We start from the raw sequence: 26,061 nt of genomic DNA on the forward strand, positions 1-26,061 counted from the left end.
AAAAGGTATTGGTTTTGAAAGGGAACACACGCACGAGGAGACTTTAATTTATTTTTCGCTCAGAGCGCATGATGTGCTTTTGATTGACCATCAGTCTGGACGATTACTGCCAATTCACGATCAGGGTAAATTGATGTCTACTTGCAGGGCAAAATGCTGCGTTTGTTTTGTTTTTGTTGCTGCACAGACAGCCTGGATGTATGTTCATCTCAGAGCAGTGAGGGTGACTTTAACGGCTTACCAGAGGGAGGGAATAAATGAGAAAATGTGATGGAATTAAAAGAGAGGAAAGGCCAGAGATGTGGCAGAGGCCGAGAAATGCAGGGAAGTCTTTGAATAGCAAAAAATAAATAAATAAATAACTGTACGGCAGAGTAAATATATAAAAGCTTTCCTCTGAGGCACTTCATGCAATCGTTCCTGTCATATTCTGCAAAGTTTCCTTGCCTGTCACAAAAACAAGGTTAGCTGTTTTCCAGACTTAGCCCCACACACCCCACCCCACCCTTTTCTGTGACAGATACAGAATGTTTTATTGAAACCTGACTGTTTGGAAAATGTCACGCCTCGCTGCAAAAAAGAGGAACTAAAGATAGATGAAAAAATAACACCAGGGGCTGACAAGCCATGAGTGATGTGACGTTCCGGCAACAGGTTCCCACAGAAATGACCCGCGCTCATGTGACCGATCAGTCACCTCAGTATTTTATACGATGAATGCACCGTGCTAAATTTCCCGGCGAGGTTTGTCGGGTTTAGATCCAATCTGTCTGTCTGTTTATAGAAGAAAGCACCCAAGTTCCACAGAAGTCTAGTAATGATGTCAGGGAGAGCCAGGATCTTATAGCAGATAGGGAGAATGGTAGATGAAAAAGTGCAAAAGTCTCATTTGTCAAATGTCTTGTTTGGAGAGGCTTCTGGATTTGCTTGTTTTTTATAGCAGCAGTTGCTCACACACCAATTCTACAAGAAGTTAATCCTCTCAATATATAAATTAGAATTCTGCGAGCGCTTCGGATTGACCCAGTTAGGCACTAGAGTATGGATTCGACACCTGATGTCCCACTTTTCGAGAGTGCCAGATGTTTGGATGTTTTGCACCCAGGGGCATTTAGAGCAAGATGAAACTGAGAGGCTGTCAATTATTTGCACATAAGACGTTATTTCTTTTTCTTTTTTTGAGAAAATAATCCATCTGTCAAGAATAAAAGTTTGCTTCTGGAATATAAAATGCATTTATGTAAGAAAATATTTAACATTTCAAAGTATCTGTTTCCCCGAGGCTATATTCCTGTAATAATTGCAATCCAGACCTCCTCTGGGGCCAAGAAATGACACATGCATATGTATGTGAAGGCCTCTTTGGTGCGTACACCCACCAGACCATCCACCAACACACACTGAAGAATCTCTCTAGAGAGAAGCAGCAGAGTGCACCCGAACGCCCACAGAGTCTGATCTAGCCGAGGCGCTGTCTATTTAGCCAGACGGAGCAGAAAGCTGAGACTTCCTCCAGCAGAGAGTCAACCTTGTTATCCAGTGGCCGAAAAAGTAAGATCCACTGCACGGCAACAGCAGCAAGCATGTAACATTTAGTTATCCCCGAGAGAAATCGGACGCGCGCGCACACACACATACAAAGGAGGCAGCACACAGGACCTAAGCTTCATCTCATTCACTGGGTCAATATATTGGGGACGAATATAACTCAGGCAGACAGCCCAGGGACCAAAACGAAAAGCATGTGCCAGAGCTGGCGGTCCTGGTGCGAGAAAAAGTGGCTCAATATACACAAATTCACATACACACACACACACACACACACTGCAGCAAAGGCTCACAAGCTGTGTAGAAGAATGACAGGCATGAGAGACAGAGGGAGCATATTATGAAAGCTTTGTGGAGTAATATCAGGAAAGGGCGACCTATTCAATCACAGAGATCCAGAGGCTAAGTCTGTCATGTAATTAGATGCTCTTTCATTCCTGCTTCCCCCGGTCTCATCTTTTTTTACCCTGCTTGCATACTCAATGAAACACGCTCTGGGTGCGAAGCTGCAAATAAAGCGTTGTACATTAATGAGAGCCCCCCTCACCATTTGTACAAGCATTAGGCTCAGACATTAATGGGCCCCTCACTTTCCTGGGTTGTGCATCGGAGGGCAGCGCCCCCCTTCTGCGTGACGTGACAGGCGTGACTGCAGAAATGTCACCCAGATCACAGAAGGGACGTGTGCAGACGTGGAGGGATGGGAAGAGATTTAGTGAAATCTGATGAGATGTTAAAGATACAGAGGGGAACCGTCGAGGGTCGTACGGAAAGGACGGGAAAGGCTGAGGAAGACGGGGAAAGGGTGTAAAGGGTCAGACAGTTGGATTACAAAGTGAGAGAAGGCGACGTGGAGGGGTGAGGCAGCTTTCTGTCAGGGAAGGCCAAAGGTCTGGAAGTAAGCGTGGTTGATATAATGATATGAGGAGAGGGATGGAAAAATGGCAAAGGGTGGATGCCGAACAGGAAAGGTAACACTTACTAATCCACATGCACAATAATTCCCCACGTAAGTCAATAAATTCACTGACTAATAGAAGCATGTGTCTTTCTTTTAATGTGAGAAATGGTGGGGATATCTAAGCCCTGGGTGTAAAAAGGCTGACCTCCACTGGGGTGATAAAAGCTAGAAAACTGATCATTTCCCTCTGGGAAATAGCCAGCATTCTTTTACTGTAAGAGGTGAGAAAGAAACTGTGTGCTTCCCGGCTGCGTTCATGCATGGAGGCATTCACCAGCACTCTATTTCTGTGTGTGTGTGTGTGTGTGTGTGTGTGTGTGTGTGTGTGTGTGTGTGTGTGTGTGTGTGTGTCATAGGCAGCAGAGAGTGTGGCCTCTGCAGTTGTCTGATTTACCATGGCAGACTTTTTAGGGGTTGGCTCCTCCATCCTCCCTGCGTGGTCCTCCCCCACAGAAATGGATGTCTATTTCTGTGAAGATGCTGAGATGATAACGTCGAGGTTCTAGGGAAATTGCTTTGGGTTATCTTTATTTCTCATTTGTCTGAGTGCTTTCCAGCAAGAAGGGTTCCTGGAGGCTAGTAAGGCTTCTTTGTGTGCCACTCGGTAAACTCAGTGGTCGAGTTTACCCTGTTGCTCAAAGATCTACTGTGTGAGGGGTTGTACAAGACTCTACTGGCAGTGTTGAGCATGCCTGAAAGCACAGTCAAGTACTATCAGGTCGCAATCAATTTACTAAGCAAACAGTTATTAACTCAAGATGTTACTTATTTGGTCTACTCTAATAATCAATAACTGTATGCCCCACATAGCATGTGACTCTGGCAAGAGCCCAACTGTAAGTTGGTTATCACTTACCATCAAGGGGTGGCTGTAGCTCAGGAGGTAGAGCAGGTCACCTACTGATCGGAAGGTTGGAGGTTCGATTCCAGGCTCCTCCAGTCTGCATGCCAAGTATCCTTGGGCAAGATACTAACCCCAAGTTGCTCTCCGATGCGTCCATCGGAGTGTGAATGTAGTTAGAAAAAGCACTAAGTATAGATAAAGTGCTTGTGAGAATGGGTGTGACTGGGTGAATGTGGCATGTTGTATAGAGCGCTTTGAGTACTCCGGGAGAGTAGAAAAGCGCTATATAAGAATCAGTCCATCAACAGCGAGCTTGACCTCAGCTTTATAGGATGAGACACAGTAAAAGACTGTATTAAGAAGATGGTTGCTGGAACTATGTTTTTCTGTTTCCTTCTTTTTGTTTGATGTCTTCTTTACTAAAAGACAGAATTTGTAGATTGAACAAGGTCCTTAAATATCTCTGCTTGGTGTTTGAGCTTTCCTGCATGATGTCACCATGTCACACACCAGACAGGGCTGAGTGACATGACCCCACACTTAGTGCGACGTTTCAAAGCAGTGTTTTCCAACCTTTTGGAGCCACAGCACATATTTCGACACATCACCAAACAAAAATGTTACAAAAAGCATATTGATCATTTTTCCCCGTGCACCAGGCATAGCGGAATTGGTTCAGTTTGTCCCCAGTATACACTTCTGCTTTCTTCTGATCACTGCTCATGCTAGGGCCTTCATCTGGCTCAGAATTCTCTTCAGGACACAGGTCAGATTGACTATGTTTTCTTTTCAAATATTTATCTATTGCTGTTACGTGCTTTGTTGTGTCATTCACAGCATGACTATTACGTAAATTCTTTTTCATCTTCTTCGGTTTTACTGGCAGTTGGCAACTCATTTAATTAGAACAGGTAGTTGTACTGCCCTCTAGTGGAAGAGAATGTAATTGTTCAATTCAATTCAATTCAATTCAATTTTATTTATATAGCGCCAAATCACAACAAAAGTCGCCTCAAGGCGCTTCATAGATACAGAGAAAAACCCAACAATCATATGACCCCCTATGAGCAAGCACTTTGGCGACAGTGGGAAGGAAAAACTCCCTTTTAACAGGAAGAAACCTCCGGCAGAACCAGGCTCAGGGAGGGGCGGCCATCTGCTGCGACCGGTTGGGGTGAGAGAAGGAAGACAGGATAAAAGACATGCTGTGGAAGAGAGACAGAGATTAATAACAGATACGATTCAATACAGAGAGGTCTGTTAACACATACTGAGTGAGAAAGGTGACTGGAAGGGAAAAACTCAATGCATCATGGGAATCCCCCGGCAGCCTACATCTATTGCAGCATAACTAAGGGAGGATTCAGGGTCACCTGGTCCAGCCCTAACTATATGCCTTAGCAAAAAGGAAAGTTTTAAGCCTAATCTTAAAAGTAGAGATAGTGTCTGTCTCCCGAATCCAAACTGGAAGCTGGTTCCACAGAAGAGGGGCCTGAAAACTGAAGGCTCTCCCTCCCATTCTACTTTTAAATACTCTAGGAACAACAAGTAGGCCTGCAGAGCGGGAGCGAAGTGCTCTAATAGGGTGATATGGTACTACAAGGTCATTAAGATAAGATGGGGCCTGATTATTTAAGACCTTGTATGTGAGGAGCAGGATTTTGAATTCAATTCTGGATTTAACAGGAAGCCAATGAAGGGAGGCCAAAACAGGAGAAATATGCTCTCTCTTTCTAGTCCCTGTCAGTACTCTTGCTGCAGCATTTTGGATTAACTGAAGGCTTTTCAGTGAGTTTTTTGGACATCCTGATAATAATGAATTGCAGTAGTCCAGCCTGGAAGTAATAAATGCATGAACTAGTTTTTCAGCGTCACTCTGAGACAGGATATTTCTAATTTTAGAGATGTTGCGCAAATGGAAGAAAGCAGTCTTACATATTTGTTTAATATGTGCGTTGAAGGACATATCCTGGTCAAAAATGACTCCAAGGTTCCTCACAGTGTTACTGGAGGCCAAGGTAATGCCATCCAGAGTAAGAATCTGGTTAGATACCATATTTCTAAGCTTTTCAGCGCCGAGTACAATGACCTCAGTTTTATCTGAGTTAAGAAGCAGAAAGTTAGTGGCCATCCAAGTCTTTATGTCTTTAAGACATTCCTGCAGTTTAACTAATTGGTGTGTGTTATCTGGCTTCATGGACAGATAGAGCTGGGTGTCATCTGCATAGCAGTGAAAATGTATGCTATGTCTTCTAATGATGCTGCCTAGGGGAAGCATGTATAATGTAAACAGAATTGGTCCTAGCACTGAACCCTGTGGAACTCCATAATTAACCTCAGTGTGTGAAGAGGACTCTCCATTTACATGCACAAATTGGAGTCTATTAGATAGATATGATACAAACCACTGCAGTGCAATACCTGTAATACCTACAGCATGTTCTAATCGCTCTAATAGGATATTATGGTCAACAGTATCGAATGCTGCACTAAGGTCAAGAAGGACAAGCACAGAGATGAGTCCACTGTCAGAGGCCATAAGAAGATCATTTGTAACCTTCACTAAAGCTGTTTCTGTGCTGTGATGAACTTTGAAACCTGACTGAAACTCTTCAAATAAACCATTCCTCTGCAGATGATCTGTTAGCTGTTTGACAACTACTCTTTCAAGGATTTTTGATATGAAAGGAAGGTTGGAGATTGGCCTATAATTAGCTAAGACTGCTGGGTCTAGAGATGGCTTTTTGAGTAAAGGTTTAACTGCAGCCACCTTGAAGGCCTGTGGTACATAGCCGATTATTAGAGATAGGTTGATCATATATAAGATCGAAGAATTAATCAATGGCAGGACTTCTTTGAGCAGTTTTGTAGGAATGGGGTCTAAAAGACACGTTGATGGTTTGGAGGAAGTAATTATTGAAGTTAACTCAGAGAGATCAATTGGAGAAAAAGAGTCTAACTTAACATCAATGGTACTAAGAGTAGCTGTAGATAATATTACATCTGTGGGATGATTATTGGTAATTTTTTCTCTAATGATAAAAATTTTATTTGTGAAGAAGTTCATGAAGTCATCACTAGTTAACGTTAAAGGGATGGTTGGCTCAAAAGAGCTCTGACTTTTTGTCAGCCTGGCTACAGTGCTGAAGAGAAACCTGGGGTTGTTCTTATTTTCTTCAATCAGTGATGAGTAGTAAGCTGTTCTGGCTTTGCGGAGGGCTTTCTTATAAAGCAACAAACTATTTCTCCAGGCTAAATGATGATCCTCTAAATTTGTGACACGCCATTTCCTCTCCAGATTACGAGTCATCTGCTTTAGGGTACGTGTTTGAGAATTATACCACGGGGTCAGGTACTTCTGATTAGAGACCTTAGTTTTCACTGGAGCTACAGTATCCAGAGTCGTACGTAGTGAGGAGGTAAAATTATTAACAAGATAGTCGACCTCTGTTGGGGTAGCGTTCAGATAGCTGCTCTGCTCTGTGTTGGTACAGGGCATTGACGATGATAATAGTGGCTGGATTATATTCTTAAACTTAGTTACAGCGCTTTCAGAAAGACATCTACTTTGATAAAGTCCACTCTCCACTGCTGCGTAATCAATTATTGTAAATGTAAATGTTATCAAGAAATGATCAGACAGGAGAGGGTTTTCAGGAAACACTGTTAAATGTTCAGTTTCTATGCCATATGTTAAAACAAGATCTAGAGTGTGATTAAAGTGGTGGGTGGGTTCTTTTACATTTTGAGAGAAACCAATTGAGTCTAACAACAGATTAAATGCCATGTTGAGGCTGTCATTTTTAGCATCAACATGGATGTTAAAATCACCCACAATAATTATTTTATCTGAGCTCAGAACTAAATTAGATATAAAGTCTGAGAAATCAGACAGAAACTCTGTGTAAGGCCCAGGTGGACGATAGATGATAACAAGTAAGACTGGTTTCTGAGTTTCACAGCTGGGGTGGACAATGCTAAGCATCAGGCTTTCAAATGAATTAACAGTCTGTCTGGGTCTTTCATTAATTAATAGACTGGTGTGAAAAATTGCTGCCACACCGCCCCCTCGACCTGTGCTTCGAGATTTCTGGTAGTTAGAATGACTCGGGGGTGTTGATTCATTTAAACTAACATAATCATCCTGCTGCAACCAGGTTTCTGTAAGGCAGAGTAAATCAATTTGTTGATCAATTATTAAGTCATGTACTAACAGAGACTTGGAGGAGAGAGACCTAATATTTAATAATCCACATTTCACTGTTTTACTCTTTGGTTCAGATGTGGATACTGTATTGTTCTTTCTTTGTAAATGTTTAAGTTGTTTGTTGCTGGTTTTTAGTTTGTTTTTTGTCTTTTTGGAAGCAGACACAGTCTCTATGGAGATGGGTTTTTGGGGGGGTAGCAGGAGGAGAGAAGCTGCAGAGAGGCGTGTAAGACTGCAACTCTGCTTCCTGGTCCCAACTCTGGATAGTCATGTTTTGGGGGGTTTAATAAATTTGTCCATATTTCTAGAAATGAGAGCTGCTCCATCCAAAGTGGGATGGATGCCATCTCTCCTAACAAGACCAGGTTTCCTCCAGAAGGTTTGCCAATTATCTATGAAGCCCACATCGTTTCTGGGACACCACTCAGACAGCCAGCAATTTAAGGAGAACATGCGGCTAAACATGTCACTCCTGGTCTGATTGGGGAGGGGACCAGAGAAAACTACAGAGTCCGACATTGTTTTGGCAAAAATTGTTCTGCCCATTATTCATGCAGGTGGAACCAGATAACCTTTCACGGCACACCTGATCATATTTTGAGAAACACTGTTTTAAAGGGTAGAGTGCATACTGAAAGGAGTATTAACAGCATTTAAAACAGCAAAAAAACAACATAACCAACACAGGCATGATTACGAGTTTCTGAATATCAGTTTGGATACATTTTTGACAAATTGTAACCATAATTTGACAGGAGGGTAGAGCTGGAGAGTTAACAGCTTATCAGGTAGTACTCACTAATTAGCCCATTTGGAAAGGTGCATCCCTAGCATCACCTTGATATAAAACTGTATTAAACCAATGTTAGCCTTTCCAATCAAAAAACTGGGGTAAAACAAAATGAGAAAAACCTGAGAAATTAAAGAGCCAATTACTCTGAGTGACAGCTGGATTGTGTTTCATCGTGTCCAGCTTTCGATTGAGCAAAAAGACACCAGCGAGAGAGACCGTTTACTGAGATTAGCAGAAACAGAAAAATGACACCAACACTAAATTAACAAAGCACTTTCTGTCATCCACTCAGAGACTTTTTTGCCCATCTTCAGCTATAAAATCAAAATGTTTCCGGTGTGGGGTAGAAAAAATGTTTTTGGTCATTATTGTTAGGATGCCTGGCTCGTTGACCCAGGGTTTTTGAGTTTATTATATTATTTATCATCTACCCTCTGTGTATTTAAGCCCTGTGTTTCTCTGTGTCTGTGTTGCGATCTACTCTTATCTTGCTGTGTGTTCTGTCAGTCTTCAGGTGTAAGTTTATTTTTGATATATATCCAGTTATGTTACATTTGAGTTTAGCATTAAAGCTGTTTTGAGTTCAAGTTTTGCCTCCGAGTGTCTGCACCTTGGGTCCTATTCCTGCCTGCACACAGCCGTTCATAACAATTATAAGTAATTCTTCCCTTTAAAAACATTTTTCCCCCATTTGGATTTTCTGTGCTTAAAGTCCAAAGGAGACAAGAGATATTTCTGCTCAGCCTCACATTCACTAATTCAGGTCACTGAAATGGATCTTTCTACTATGTTTGCACTGGTGGAGGCTTTGGAGCAGTTTTAAAGTAAGCTTGTCCTGTACAAGAAGATTGTGTTTCAGTGTTGCTGAGTGGAATTATTGGCCTCCTTACACTGGCTTGCAGTTTATTTCAGAATCCAGTTAAAATGTTTTTTTTAAATATATTTTTAAGAGTCACAATGTTTGGCTCAAACTTACATAACTAAACTTTAGCAATCCTGCACTGCTATCAGAGCGCTGAGGTCTATGAACCGACTACTCTTGACTAGTCTTAGACCCACACGTAAAAGCAGAGGTAATACAGGGTTTTCAGTGGTGGCTCCTAATTTTTGGAATTACCTATCTTTCCATATAAGAGCCACACAGTCTCTCAATCCTTTTAAAACACTGTTAAAAACCTGCTTATTGTTGCTTCCTTTCAGTTTTACTTGCACAAACACAGTCTTGTGTATTTTTGTTGTTTTTAAATGATTTTAGTGTATATTTATTGCTGATTTAGATCTTTTCAGTACTCTGGTTAACTGAGCTTGCTTAAAATGTGCTATATGAATAAACATAAACTTGACTAGGGATGGGAATTAATAAGAATTTAGGGATTACGATTACAGTACCGATATCACTTATTTACCACTGTTGCTAAGCAGCATAACAAAGACATTACATTCGTGGAAATTAATTGCATACTTTGTGGTCAAATGTTTGTGCATGTTGGAGGTATCTCCCTTCTTTTTTGTGATCAGTGTTGGGTTGCTCAAAAAAAGTAATTATTACACATATTACCCAGAACACTTTTCTAAAGTAATGTGGTTCATTAGTTACTCCCAGGATAAAGTAATTCGTAATAATACTCATTACATTACTTTCCTGTTTCTCTACAAAATGGCCTGAAACACGGTGTCTCTAAATTACCATTTAACAATATAAACCTACAGGCTACAGTACCACAACACAAATTCTAATGAGGACAAACGCAGTGTTGTCAGCTTAGCAATTTTATCGCTATACTTAGCGAGTTTTCAGACCCCTTTAGTGACTTTTTTCCTAAAAAGCGACTAGCAACAAATCTGGCGACTTTTGCTGGTGTTATTGGAGACTTATGATGACTTTCTGACGTGAAAGCACACGTCAAAGCTTACTCTCAACAAGCAGCGGGTGCTGCCGTGGGCACCTCGCCCATGCCAAAGCGCTCACAGGCGGCGGATAGCCCCCACACAGAAGTCGCCCCCAGCTGCTGTGAGGAGTTGTTCACCCCTACGCATCAAAACTGCAACTGAATCGCGCATAATTGAAGTTGCTGCTCCCGCCCTGACTTCTTCTTTTACTGTTACTTTTTGTGGATCACAAGGTTTAAAACTACTTAAAAACACAAACAGACAAAAAAGTAACTAGACCAGAGTGCCTATTTCAGGTCACTTTTGCCAATCCCAAGCTCAGACAAAGGAGGAGGGTTGGAATTGTGACATTAAAAAACGATAATTGCTAAAGGAAAATAATTTGTAGTTATAAATACATTCTAAATGCATTTAAGGTGTTTTTTTTACTCAATTTATGTCTCTTCCACAATGTTATTTCTCTCTGCTAAAGGGCAGGTTACAATTACATAAGCATGAACAATTATGCAAATTAGGTGATGATGTCTTTTAGCGACTTCTAGCGACTTTTTGGACAGCCAATAGCGATTTTGCTTACTGAGGCATTGGCAACGTATGATCTTTCTCTGGGAGTTTAGGCATGAACACAAAGTCAGTGGTTCAAAGAAAAGATAAAAACCACCTATTCAAGTTTAGGGTCTGGTTGTTGGGCTAGGGTCAGCATTCACTCAGCTTTAGCAACATTCTTGGTTCTTGGCTAGTTTAGCATTAGCATGCTAGCTGTGTAGGTGCTAATAAAAAGCTAAAGTTGTGTTAGCAGCATAGTCCATTGGTCCTGGATCTAGTTTGGATTTTGCCATCAAACTCTCGTTTTTGTGTACAATAAAATATAAATAAAATGCTCATATCTCCACTGTAGACTGTGCCGCTATTTTTGTCCTCCAGCACACAAACTGAAATTAGCTGATTGTAGCAGAAGTGCAAGTAGCGCCAATAAGCAGAATCGAGAGACAAGCTGGCTAACAATTCCAAGGAATTGGACTACTGGGAACCAGCTCTTGGCAAGAACTGCTGAAATAAGTACAACAACCCAGAGAAGAACCTTACCCAGCCATTGCCTTAACTAGTGGTGGGAGCAATCAAGAGCGATGAGTAGCAGGTGAGTAATCACGACAAGGTATGTAGGCCAAGGCAGGAACCCAGAACCAAATACCGTCCAGGCAGGGAGGTGTGAGGATGAGAGAGAACAAACAAAAACAAACAGTGAATCGGAGAGGACTGGAGGGCCATGACAGTGTTATCTGTAATGGATGTATACATGCTCATCATATATTACATCTTGTTTAAGCATCAACCTAATTTTTTTCCTGAAAATTACTCCTGCCTGTTACATGTTTTTTTTGTGCACGCACAAACAAGAACCACTGACACGCTGAGCGATTATGTTATTTGTTAACTGCGAAGCAGCACTAACAATTGCTCTCCATCACTTGGCTGCTAGACTCTGTCTTGCTCAGACTAACTAGAGGTGAGACCTCTTTGTGCACTGGTTTATCCAGGTTACAACTATTGCGGTCTGGGTCTGACAATCTCACTAATACTGCCACAGCACTGCTGGGGGAACCACAGAGGGCAAAGAAGCAGACACGCCTACGCTACATGCACACATACACATAAACAAAAGGCCTCACGGTAAAAAACTTTATCTCAACTTCCCTTGTTAAGGATTAGTATGATTCTGTCTCTCATCCTTCTTTTCTCTTTCTTTCCTTTTACTCCACTCTCACAGGGGGGAGCTGCATAGCTCTGAGGCAGCCTCTGCAGATAGTAAATTTAGTTTAAGTCTCTGTGGAGAGAAGTAAGAGAATTTTTCTAATACCTTGCTACCTTTCTCTGTGCTTTAAAACATGCCAAGTCAGCAGTTTTACAAATGTGCTGGGGAAGGCCTTGACGACGCTTGCCTGGAATAAGAACACTTGCAGTGTTGAGGGATAGACTCAGACCTTGAGTTTTAAAAGGCAACACTAGTACCAAAATAAAAGAACAGGTTGCCTTGGAGAACGATGATGCTTTTGTGAAAATTTACGATATTGATGGCGATTTTTTTGCACTAAGTAGCTGATTTAAAATCTGCTCAAGGCAATAAATATCAAATCCCCAACCTGCGACTCCCAGAGAGCACATTACACATATTGAGCTTGGTTAAAAACCCACATAGATGAATTTTGTTAATTAAAATTGTATCATGGCAAGAATCGTAAGAATGTCTACAGAAGACACACCGGCTTGATTTCATTCAAAAATGTCTTTTTAATGATGCTGCAAAGGAAAAGCAGACTTCCATTTGAAAGAATACATGAAATCAATGAAGCATGGAAACAATCAGACAGAAAAATTGAAGAGGCACACTGAGAACATTCGAGTTCAATTGGTTCAAGAGAACACAGTGAACCACGGGATTTATCCAGTTCAGTTCAATTTGATTGAGCCAGTTTGGGACTTTGTCATTTACTTCTTTTTGTCCAGTTGTGTCTCCACTTTTATATTTCTTTTTTTACTTGTTCTGGTTATCTTTGAGAAACAAGAAAACTGATATCAAACTGTAATAGAAGCTACTATTATAGCCACACAAACAAATCTTAGAAAGAAAAAACAACAGAATAAGTGTAACAGCTTTCAGCCTTTGATACTTTCTGCTGTGGAGGATCATCCATCCACCTAGACTGAGTCATACAAATGTATTAGTGATGTGTCGGTTGCAAACGAAATGGCTTTCGTTCTCAACAACTAATACACTCAAGCATTCCCACTCTCTGGACTTTGGTTTCATTGGCGTTGCTCGAGATATAGTGCAGAATGAATGTGGTTCTACGGGGCTTTAGCCCCCAAATTTTATGGGGTATGTTTTTTTTTTGTCTGGCAACAGGTTTTTGATTGTAATGAAATACCTTTTTTGTAAATATTAGGGATGTCACAGGACCATGAGCCACTTTAGGGCATCCACCTTAGTAGTCCCTTTTAGTCACCATAACCAGCTGCTTCTTATTCACAGAAGAGAGTTTCTGTTGTGATTTCACTGTATTTTCTACATTTAGTTACAATCTCACTAAACTGCAAATTAAGCTGTGTCCACAGGAAGCATTTTGGAGGGACATGCCGACCAGAGACCTAATTGACGTTTGACAACTTCAAGTTCAACTATGGGTAGAAAAAAAAAACCCACTGGTACAGCAGGTCTCAAAATAAATTTTTCTCAGCTTCAAGACGAGTGAAGTGACTACCAATGAGAACAGATATGAAAGGGTAGTTAATATATTAGACCAGTGATTCCCAAACTTTTTTTGATAAGCCCCCCTTTGTTTTACAAGAAAAATGTTCGCGCCCCCCCCCCCTCCCTCCCCGCACACACACACGCGCACACACACACACACAAACACACACACAAACACATCCTCCAACCACACACACCCCTATTTTGCTCCATTGTGGTTTATTTCACACCTCAAACATTTAGTAAACAATTAAGCAAATACAAGTAAACTGCAATAAATTACAGGTAGTAATAAAAGGAACTACTAACTCTGTTACGCTACGTCCACACCTACACGGGTATTTTTGAAAACGCAGCTGTTTCGTCCACACGTAAACAGCGTTTTGAATCACCGAAAACAGAGATTTTTTAAAACTCCTTTTTTGCGTTTCCGTGTGGACAAGGAATACAGAGTTCGTCTCGCAAAGGTATGTGCCTTTTTCACGTCATGCTGTGCGCCACATTATTGTTTACATGAGATGAATTGCAGAATGGCAGATAGAGACAAAATACTGTTACTGTTAAGCTACGTCCACACGTACACGGGTATTTTTGAAAACGGAGATTTTCCGTTTTTGTTTTCTTTAAAAATCCCATCCACACATAAAAGCCAAAAACGAAGGAAAAACGCTGCTAAGAACATGCCAAAGCAGCAGGTGGCGATATATTCCTAACCGTGTAGAAATGTTGGCCAATCAGAAGTCTATAAGACTGGGTGGAAAAGAGTAAACAAAGATGGCGCATAGAAGCAGAACTGAGTCCTATGTGTGGAGGGACAGTAACTGTGTGTGTATATGTAAGCATTTAAACACTGCAGAGCGTAAAATCAACAGTAACGGTATTTTGTCTAAGTCCACCATTGTAGAAATGCATTTCACCGAAACAATAACCTGGCGCACAGTGTGACGTCAAAAAAGGCGCACACCTTTGACGCTGCGTTTTCTCCGTTTTCCTCGTCCACACGTAAACGCAAAAACTGAGTTTTCAAAAATCTCCACCCAAAATCTCAGGTTTCAGTGACCGAAAGCGCCGTTTACGTGTGGACGGAAGATGCAAACGCATAGAAAAATCTGCATTTTCAAAATACCCCGGTACGTGTGGACGTAGCCTTAATCTGACTATCTTCAGTTTTTAAACGCTTACATACACACACATAGTTACTGTCCCACCATTTAGAAATGCAGAGGTCATGGTGTAATTATTTTATGTGTAGTTTTTTTTTTTCTTCTGTGTAATAATATTCAACATTGCTATCAATACATTTTTTTAAAAATGCCTCTCTGTACAAAATGGGTTCAAAAACATAAACAGCTGTGGGATACTGTTTGTCCCTGATTTGAACAAATCGTGGCAGGATCAGCCTGATATTATTTGTAACTTTACTGTATAAAGAGCTAACATCTCCAAAATGTCAGGAGTAGTTAGTCATTACAACAAGTGTTTGTGAACTAAAAATCAAGAATGTGGGATACTGTTTGTCTGTGATTTGAACAGGCCAGCGCGGTGCAGGTGAAACCAAAGGGAAGATATGCTTCACCATATTTTCTAGTCTTTGGCTTAGAATGAAGTTGGTTTGGAAACATATTCAGCTATGCTTCATCTCTTGCTTTGCGTTTGTGTGAGCGCCCCGTGCTAGCAGTGTCCAAGCATTTTTTCCCCCCTTTTCATGCAGGGGAGGCGGGCCCCACACTTTGGGAAGGTCTTATCTAGGATGACCTGTCTTGACTTACTTTGCACGGCAACCAATCAAATGTTAGAGAAGCTGCAGTGGCAGCTTTAACCCCGCCCCCTTAGTTTGATGGTTGAGGCTGACAGATAAAATGATTTCAAGGTGAGACATGAAGGGGACAATAGTGCCAAAATGAATTAAATAAATACATCACTAAATAATTAATTAAAACTGTCAATAATTATTTAAATGTGTTATTAATTAATTATGTAAATAATTAAATGTGTCAATAATTAATTTATTAAATGTGTTGTAAATATTTATTTAATTCATTATTTCTAATTTTATTTAATTATTGCCACATTTAATTAATTATTTAATGGTGTATTTAATTAATTCATTATGTCAGTCCTGACGTTCCATATGTAGCTAGCCACCACGTAGCACATCCTAATATACCAGCTAGCCCAACTTCAATAACCCTACAAACGTCAGTGCTGTTTGGTTTTCTGTCTTCATTTTTGTCTGAAGACTGGATAGTGCCTGTGGTGACTAACCATCATGTTCAAAGAGATGTGCAATTTGCAAATCGCTCACTGTGTTAACTGACTAATTGGCATACATTAATTCAGTCGGTTGTTAGTTTAGATTACCATAAGTTTTGTAAGTAGAAGGACAAATAAGATCAATGCTCAGCCTTTAAAACCAGATTTATTTTGTGGTTCTGGGAGAGCTGAAAATTTGTTATTGGAGGACAATAACCCATTACACTGGAAATCCTGCATTAGAAATTGGGGCCAAGATGTTTTGAAAACCTGGTCAGAAGTTTTCCAACCTTCAAATGCAATGAAAAAACGCTGAGGTATTCCTGTAAACAAAAGGAGAATAGCTTTAAGAAAAACAGACTTGCTCTTTTAAGAAAATACTTGTGGCAGGGAAAAAAATGACAGTAATTGCTATTTGTTATTTTTGTCTCTGCTGACAGTGAAACATGTAAACATGTCTTGTCTCTTTCCTGCAATAAGTAAAGTATTGTTTTTGGAATTTCCTCTCACCAGCACTTCATAAAAAATAGACCATGTAAAATTGGCGTCTGTTGAGTTACTTCATTGTTCTGACAGTGACAGGTAGACAGGGAGTCATTTTTTTAAAAGAGATGTTTGAAAGTGATTTTTTTTAAAGAATGCATATTTTAAATATCCATATTCTTCTGTTGTAAATGTGTCTTTTGGCTGTCAGGAATTACTTTCATAGCTCTCTTATTTACGCTGAAATTTTAACTGACAAGCTTTTTTTTTCTTTTTTTTTGTTCAGCTGTGGATACATCTTGTGAAACAAAGCAGACATTATTCTGGGCATTTTTATGAAATCATATCTCATTTTCTTTCCTTTAACACACTTTGTTTGAAGTCCCTGACACCTGCAGGAGCAAATAAGTCAAAGACTGCCTTACTGATTATGTTCACATTGAACTGAGATGGTTTGTGGAGGATTTCGTTTGTTTTTTTCCTGGGGCAGATATAAAGCCTTTTTCATTTATCCCCAGGCAAGTTCAGGAGGAAAAGGACAATAGATCTTGCATTTTCTTTGTTTTTCCCTGAGTTTCCTGATAACACACTGCACCAGTACATCCTCTTAGGTGACAGTGTTATCACTGTGTTAGTAAAGCAATATATTGTAGCAAATAAGAAGAAGAAGAAGAAGAGAAATACTTTCTTTATCCTATTGTTCTAATTATTTAATTAACCTAAAATTCATCGTAATTAATCAACAATTATTTTATTAGTGAATGTTCAGTTATTTTTATAATAGATGTATTTTGATGTTCATGGACAAACCTATTCATAGTCTGACTGTTGACTCTCAAATGGACTGATTAATAGTACTTTGTTTATGCACGAACATCCATCCAGCCGTTTTTTTGTTTTGTTTTTCAATTATTAATTTCAGTGTCGCTGGTGGACCAAGACTAGCATTTCATGTAGTACCGATTTGTACCACAAGATGGTGAAGAGAGTCAATGTAACCCTCACAGGGTTTTTTTATTCGCTGTCGCCCCCTGGTGTTGCATGCTAATTTTGTGGCTTCGTTCCTGCACCTCTCAGTTTTTGTAACCTGGTTTTGTAACCGATGCGGCCGCTCTTGCTTGAAGACAAGAGTGTTTTTACCGCCATTTTAATCATCATCCGCTACAGAAGCTTGGATATATCTTTGCTTCCACTTTTGACTTCTTCTAAATCAACGCTTATGTGGTGGTATTGTCTGAGTAGCGACACCTGACATGTGTATTTATTGTGTGAGTGTCACCTTCTCGTGTTTTTCAGGTTTCATGTATTTAGTTCTGCATAGTTTAGGTTTTATGTTAGTTTTTGTCTTGTTAGTTTTGTTTGTCACAAGCTACACCTCGCTTTCTGTTAAGGTCAGTCCCACCTCTCGTTTGTCTGTATTTGGGTCCGCACAAAAACTGTACTTGAAGTAGTAGTTACAAAAACTACCTTAAAGGATGTGGCAGCTCTCTGGTGCAGGGGTTGGCATCTTTTGCCATCTTCTGTGGTACACCCCGGAAAGTAAAGGAGCAGCAGAAAGCACCTTCCTTAAAGTGTGGCCCATCCGTCCATCACTTTCAGCTCTCAAGTCAGGTCTTGGTGGGAAGTGGGTTAAATTTGCACTATAAAAAACATTAACAAATCCATCAGAAAACCTCTGATTCCTAAATAGAAAGTAAGTTTGTGTAAAAACTTCAAGGTAAAATCTGCCCAAATCCACCCTGTATTTCCTTGAGAAGCTTCCTATCCCCAAGCTTCAAACTCTTAAATTCTGGGTCAGTCCTTGATTAATTCAGCTCCTGTGATGTTATTGCTGGTGCATTAAATACAAAGCAATATGAATTTTCTACCACTCACTTACTGAACCTCATGGATACTGTGGTATGTTTGAGCTGCCCAGCCAAAATGAAACAAAGTTATGGCTGTGATTACACTGATTATAAAATCTTTATATAATCTAGACAAGCTTTGTGTTTCTATATAATTTAACTTTGAGGATTGTTGGTTGCATGGAGGTTGTTAGGTTGTCATATTTAACAACCTAACTACTCTGGATTCAGACTCAAGACACTGTTGATGATTTTAAAAAAGTTATTAAAAGGAGCAAGTGTGAGTCTTGAGACTTTGTTGTGACAGCAGCAACACAACAAGGAGCTTTGGAGGTTTGAGTGACTGAGTCAAGTTTCAGGTAAGTCCTTCTTTACAGGTCGAAATTCCAGAGATGAGTGGTGGAGGAGCAGAACAGAACAGGTTAATGTGGCTTGGATGAGGCTGGCAACTCCATTAGTGGACAGAGTAACAGTGATAGTAAATGATTAGCAGAAGGATAAGTAGCAAATAAAAAGGGTCTGATTACCACAATCACAGCAAGTATAGGCTGGAGGAGATCTGCTACACCAGCAGTCCCCAACCCCCGGGCCTCAGACCGGTACCGGTCCGTGAGTCGTTTGGTACCGGGCCGCGAGAATAGAGGCTCAAGTGTGAAATGTATTGTTTTCAGGGTTTTTATTGGTTTTCAGCGTTATTTTGTTATCGTTTTTATCGTTAACTCGGTTTTCCTGGGTCTTTTCACATGTGTTATAAATAAATCTTCTTTTTTTCGGTACCGGTACTAGTTTTATTTTGTTGTATTTATCCGCGACACCTTAAAGGTCGGTCTGTGAAAATATTGTCGGGCATAAACCGGTCCGTGGCGCAAAAAAAGTTGGGGAACGCTGTGCTACACCACCGAAATTCTCAGGTGTGCAAAGGACAATCCAAGCAGAGCATCTCCGCCCATAGGTGGACCCACAGAGCCCCCTATTCCAACAATAAAAGTCATCAAAGATACTTTTTCTAAATTTAGAGAGGAACAAAAAGTAAACATAAGCCCTGGAACCTGCAAGGATCATGACATGTAAGATGCTACACTCATAGAAACTAAAGTAATTAAGTAATTAATGTAAATATACAATTAAAATCTTTGTACCTTAGCAGTAAACACACAGAGAAAACCCACTATGTACAGGGAAAACAAATATTCAAGCTGAGAACATTGCCATGAGGAGATAGTGCTAACGCTGCACGTTTATCTACTCAACTTGAGCACTTAAAGTGCTTTATACAACATGCCTAGCTCACCCATTCACACTCATATTCATAAGAGCACTTTTGTCTATGTTTAAGTGCTTTCTTTCTAACATCCACACTCCAGTGAACACATCTGGAGCAACTCAGCGTTCAGTATCTTGCCCAAGGATACCACAGTCACCCCAAATAGGAAATTAATAAACGACTAATTTGACCATAGCTTTATAAATTATGCACATTCATTTTTTATGTTCGAGATAGGGTGAGAAGTTCGGCCATTTGGGAGGGGCTCAGAGTAGAGCCGCTGCTGCTCCACATCGAAAGGAGCCAGCTGAGGTGGTTCGGGCATCTGACAAGGATGCCTCCTGGGTGTGGTGTTCCGGGCATGTCCCACCGGGACCAGGACACGCTGGAGAGATTATATCTCTCGGCTGGCCTGGGAATGCCTTGGTGTAGCTGGAGGTGGCTAGGGAGAGGGAGGTCTGGGCCTCTCTGCTTAGGCTGCTGCCCCCGCGACCCGGCCTCAGATAAAGCGGATGAAGATGGATGGATGGATTTTTTATGTTGTTTTTTATACCAGCTGAAAACCCTGCTCCTTGGGGACATATATGTACCTTTGTGGTGCTTGAGAAAGTTATAATTATAATAGTTATAGTTATAATAATTGTCGAGACAGAAACAGGCTTTTTCTGTACTCTTATTTCAGAGACTGTGGGAATGCAAAGCAAAGAGCTTTGATTGCAGTCGATAACTGTGGTTACGGTTGGGCAGCAAAAGCTCTTAGCACTTTGCGTGTAGTGTTTCAAGCCATTACAGTCTTTTTCTGTTATCATATTTAAAAAAAAAACAGAATGCCATACTCACTGTGAGGTGACGTGCGACACTGAGTGGAAAGCAAAAGAAAAATGTTATATTTTCTCCATATATTAATCAGCTATGCAAGAATTAAATGTCAAAATATGTTGGTGGTACACCATGTCAGGGTTTGGCAGGGCTATAGAATGAGGTATGAGATCTCTGGTATTTTCTGGCATTTGGTAAGATCCCCGTCCACATCCACTATCCTGCAGAGGTCGATCCGTAACCAGGCCGGCTTCGGCTAATCCCAGTGTCAGAGTGTTCCACCACTCAAACTCTTTATCTACAGGCTTTGATTACACACACTCTCCATAAGCGTGTGATGCAATCTGTGCAGTCTCATGCAGCTATAATAATTGCTGACTCCAAGGTCAAACCAGTGTTGACTTCCTCACTATTTTAAAACCACACATTTCCAACTAATTTTGCAAATAATCTTGAAAGCCACCGCCCTGCCATGTATTTTTTTTTTTTAATTATTATTCATTTGTACAATGGGATGTATGCCATTTGAATTAGTTTTGCATGATTTGACCTTGAAGACATCATTAGAGCACATGCATATACATACACACACACGCGCGCACATCATCATCATCTTGATCCAAGCCTCACAATGCCATATGGCTGTGAATGATCAAAGATCCTATATTTGACTTTGAGATTTCTCCAGAGGAAAGCAGCGCTGCATTTGAGAGAAATTCACATTAAAATGTCTCCAGCTGAATCTAATTGCTCCCCAGCTCCCCTCATTTCTTTAAGATGGAGCTCCTGCCATGCTGCTCGTGTGTGGGTATGTGAGTGTGGAAAAAAGAGAAAGAAGAAGATGGGGAAAGAGGAGCCCTGAGGAAAATTGGCCCTATGGTATGGCGGATATTACATCCCTTAATAAAAGGCTGATGCCAAAGGCACACAAGGACTGGGCAGAAGAAATGGAGGGAGAGGAAACAGAAGGAGAAAGAAAAAAATATCCTTCTTTTTTTAAAGATGACCTGCTATCATCTGGAAGATAGAAAAGCCTAATAAAATAATTAAATATAATCTGGTGCCAGCATCAGACACTGAACTAAAGTCTCTGATGGTGGAATGATTAATTAATTGATTACAGAGCAAACTGCTGCAAAGGAAAGCCAGTGTCTAATGAAAAGGAATGCAGTTATTTATCACACAAGGGGCATCTCAAAGATAATTTTCATCTTCAGAATTATGACAGGGACTGAGAAATGAAGATAATGCATTCAGCGATTTTGCAAATTAAATAATGCCTGCACCTACTTACTGCAAACTTTGGACCAAGTGATGGGGTCCTTTTATAAACCGGGGCACAGGAAAGTCTGAGGATAAATGTTTTTATGTTGGGATGTGACGCTTTTCAATTTTAGAGGAGCAAAAAACCTCTTCGAAGCTGGTGTTACAGAAGTCTGATCAGTTTTTCGAATCAAATGTTTCGCATCTGTTTTTCACTTTAAACAATGAGACAGCGCAGGTTGTTTTACTTGTTTATTTTTTGCAGGGTTAGTTTAGCTGGAAAAGTCACAGGAGTGTTAAAAAGAAGTTGCAGTATACGATCAATGCGTGTTTGATTATCTTCTTACATTCAGTGCTCATAATTGTCTCTAGAAGGAGTGCACAAGCAAAAACATCTATGGCTCAATCAGTCATCAAACCGAGCAAGTCGATATTTCTAATGACTCCTGTATTACATTACTATGCAGCTACATTTAGCTCGAGATTTAGATCACTTTATGATCAGTTTTGTCTTTAACTGAATGCTTTAAGCACTGGTCGACAGATTTTCATGTTTTTCTAGTCAACACAACTGTAGTATTTAACACTCTTAATGTTTCCTCTAGCACCATCAGCAGACCTGAAACTAATAATGAAACCAGCATCAGGTGTTGCCTCTTAATTAGCTGATTTGCACATTGTTAGCTCAACCACGTGGTTAATTAAGTTGCGGACACATCTTAAACATCGCCTGGGCATGTTAGCATGCTGAAGGTAGTATTTATCTCAACGAACCACTGTTTGCAGTGCTTTGTTCACAGAGGCATTGTCAGTGAAAGTCGGTCATGTGAAGCAGTTATAGTTATTTTTTAAATTAATTACAGTGTAATTACATCTTCCATCAAATGGATGCATTGTCATAAACTTAAGAGTTAAAAATTAAAAACATGTAGGAGTGGGCTGGTTTGTGGAAGCCGCCATGTTGCCTGTCATTTTGCATATAGTGGCTGAAATGAGCATCACTGCTTCACCTAATCCTGCTTTATGCATGTGGCTAGAGACTGACCACATATTTGCTACGTCAAAGGCGGAGGAGAAGAGATTTGCTGTGCCTGCATCTTTAGACTCAAGATATGAAGGATGATACCCTTGTTTTGTCATCTGAGAAGGGGTCTCCTTCACCAATTAAGTGAAAACGTGAAGGACAGGGACAATTCAAGCGCATCTGGATCAAATGTCATCCTCTTCCTCCTCTCTGCAAGCCTCATCTCCTGAACTGAAGCCAGGGCTCTAACACATGAAATCATGCATAGATATAACTATTTATTCCTTATATTGTCACAATTATTTATGGTCACCAGATTAAACATGCAACTCTCTCGTCTCCAGACATCTGACAACGAGTCAGCTAAGCAACAACATTAGCTGGTTATAAGCTAACATTATGACAGCTAATCTTGAGTGCCCTAAAATTCCCACTTTGCCTCTGATGAACAGTTTTCTGTATGAGAGTTTATTTGCTAAGTTCAATAATGTTACATCCACTAGTGTGGACGACACACCAACACCAGCTAACAGTGTCAAAAACAGCAGCGCTTATCAACAGAAAAGTTCAGCAATTCCACAACAACTCACCTCAGCATCTGTATTATCAGACGTAAGCTTCATCAAGTCTTATCAGACTCCATTCACAAAGTTTGACAGCCTCTTCCAGAGTAAATAAGCGTGGGCGCTTCTCACCCGGCTTATTAACAGCTGATTTAAACAGCGGACTGACAGCGTACCCAGATAGAAAAGTGATTCCAGTCTGGAGTCACTTTGTTATCTGGGTGCGCTCAGTAAAGATGAAAACCAGAGTTTTAACATAAAATATTTCATTCATATCCATTTTTATTTCTTATTTATTGCTCTTTGTTTATATTGTTCAAATATGTTAAAATATATTTAACATATTTGAACAACATTAGGAGTACTAAAAAAAAAGGTGCCTGGCTGCAACTGCACAGTCAGAATTTAATGTTTTTGATCTCTCTTTGCTGACTAAAGCAGCCACCAAAGCTATGATTATGCACTTGAATTTGGAAGGGTAAGAAAATAGAATTCAGTTAACCACGATCAGCAATTTACTGACATCTAGTGGTGAGATTTTACACACTGTACCTTTAACTAACAGTGCAGTATGCTGGTCATCACTCACATATCTTTACCGATTAATGGAACCATACAATGCTAATAAGCACAAACCCCGTTTCATGTTGGTTTTCTGTTACAAAGCCCAAAGACAAAAATGGTCTATATGTATATAATTATGTGACAAACAGAAAGTCCAAGAGGTCTGTGTGCCATTGTTGGCAGGTATTGGTGTCTGTGCAGCCTTTTTCGACAGCTTTGAAAAGACTCTTTAAAAAAAAAGATGCACAGAGTTTCTAGATCTGAGTGAAGCCAGTGGTGTTGCTTTAAACATGCATTCTTTTTAATGGCCATCAGGAGTGACTCTGACTACAAAAACAAGTCCAATAGTGGAAAAGTCTGCAGGAAAACAGCACTCGACTCCAGAGACTGGTGTCAATACTGACCTTATTAAGTGAACTGGGTAGTTGCCATGACATGATCTATTGCCATTAAGCTGACAGCTGAGTTCTCACCCAGTGTAATTTGAAATTCAGTGTTTTTGCTCCTATTTACATTCATCAACACTAGCTTTCTACCTCAGAATATACCAATACTAAGTCAAGGTAAAATATCACTTTAACCTCAACCCCTGGAGACTGAAAACCTGGCCTACTGTTGTCATTTCTAGAAACTACACAGTTTAAAGAGTGGACATAGTTTTTGGTTTTGAAAGTCTGTGGGGAAATGACATTTGGCTTCCTCCAACTATGACCTCAGTGAGCACTTTCCTCTAAATTTATGCTTTCAGTCGCTATTTTGAGGCCTTGTTTAGCATAACACGATGTTCATTTTCTAAACTTGGCACAAAATGTAATGAAATTTGTGTTTGGTCAATTATTTCTTATTTGAAACAATACTTATTGGCAGTAAATCTTATACAATTGGAAAGCATGTTTGTTTTCTTCTAAATGGAGCCAAATTTGTAAAGAACATATATTTGTGGGTTGAGCAGCAAAGCTGAGCATTCAGGCTGCTCCCATAAAGAACTTTAAAGAGCAAATCTTTGCTACCAATGCTAACATTTACTAGTGTCTTCTCTACCTATTGAGTCTTGTTTTGGACTTTTGGTGCCATGACCGCTCTTTTGTTTACATAATGAGCCCTATTTATGATCGGTCTACTTTGTGATTGACACGTCACTAAGGTACGAGGTGCAACATCCCTTGGTGTTGCAGTCAGATCCACACCATGCTTGCATCACCTGGCTCAATAGAATCAACACAGCAACAGCTAAAGTTGAGGGTTCAGAACAGCAGTTCACAAACCAGTGGGTCATATCATGGTGGCTACACAGCTAACTTTCAGTCAAAATTTGCCACCTTCTTTGCAGCGCCTCTTTCATTTAAAAACAACCTCTGTCTAGTTTTGTCTGTGTGCCCTCAAAACACAAGGCTGAGCTTCCTTTTTTCATGCATTCGCCCACAGTGTTTAATCATACTCAGCGATGACCTTTTATACTTTAAATACATTTATTTGTAATAACTTAAAACCCCGGGACAAATGGGACTTGGATGTGTGAAGCGATGAATCTTATCCTTAAGCTCATCTACATTTCCACAACTCAAAAGTCTCGAAAGAAAAGCCTGCTCACACATTTCTCTGACGTTCTATAATTATTAGGCAATTAGATTTTGACAAACGATTCCAAACATCTGAAATATGTTACAAGAATGTTTTCCCTCGCTGTAATCAAAACCTATTGTTGGGAATGTAATGAGGCAAAACTGCAGGTAACACACACACAGACGTGCCGCGGATAAAAGAAATAGCGCACCGATGAGGATCCTGTGTGTCGAGCCTGCCAAGTGTTCACCCATAATTAGGTGGTGATGTAGTGGCTTTTGTTCTCTCTGATTAATTATCAGCAGCTTTCAGAGTATATGGAAACAGCCAATTAACTCTATCCAGGTTTTTCATTCAATTACTCAGATGCAACACGCAAAAGGTCAGCAAAGGTTGGGTTTGGTTTGGTTGGAGTCAAAAGTAACAAAGAAGAAAGGAACTTTTCAAGCCTCTGAAAGGGCACGGAGGCAATTTTCTAATCCACTTATCATCACTCTGTGCTGTTTTTCCCATTTTCCACTCAATCTGAGTGTTATATCAATAATTGACCGCTTGAAAAACAAGCCGAGGCAGCGCGCCGTTATGCACAGTACAGGAATACATCTAGTTAAGTGACACGCTGTCAAAGAAAATTCAGCCCTTGTTTTTTGACGTTAACTTAAAAGCCATTTGTCCGCCTTGAACTAAATTGTATTCTGCGGCCATCAATTCCACACGTCCAGCAGTTTTGAAAACAACAATTAATATTGTGGAAGAAAGCGAGAACGCCACAGTCAAAAGACTTTTAATTTTATTCAGTTAATTTTGTGTCCTGTCAGAAACTGTTATGCCACAGAAACCTCTGATTGACTGGAGGAGAGACTCTTGGGCTTCAGCTGCAGAGTTAATTAGATAGATTTACTGCAAGAAGGTGATTGTGGCAGAC

The sequence above is a fragment of the Neolamprologus brichardi genome, chromosome 22 (assembly GCF_056152115.1).
Source record: "Neolamprologus brichardi isolate AB-2024 chromosome 22, ASM5615211v1, whole genome shotgun sequence".
Classification (NCBI taxonomy): domain Eukaryota; kingdom Metazoa; phylum Chordata; class Actinopteri; order Cichliformes; family Cichlidae; genus Neolamprologus; species Neolamprologus brichardi.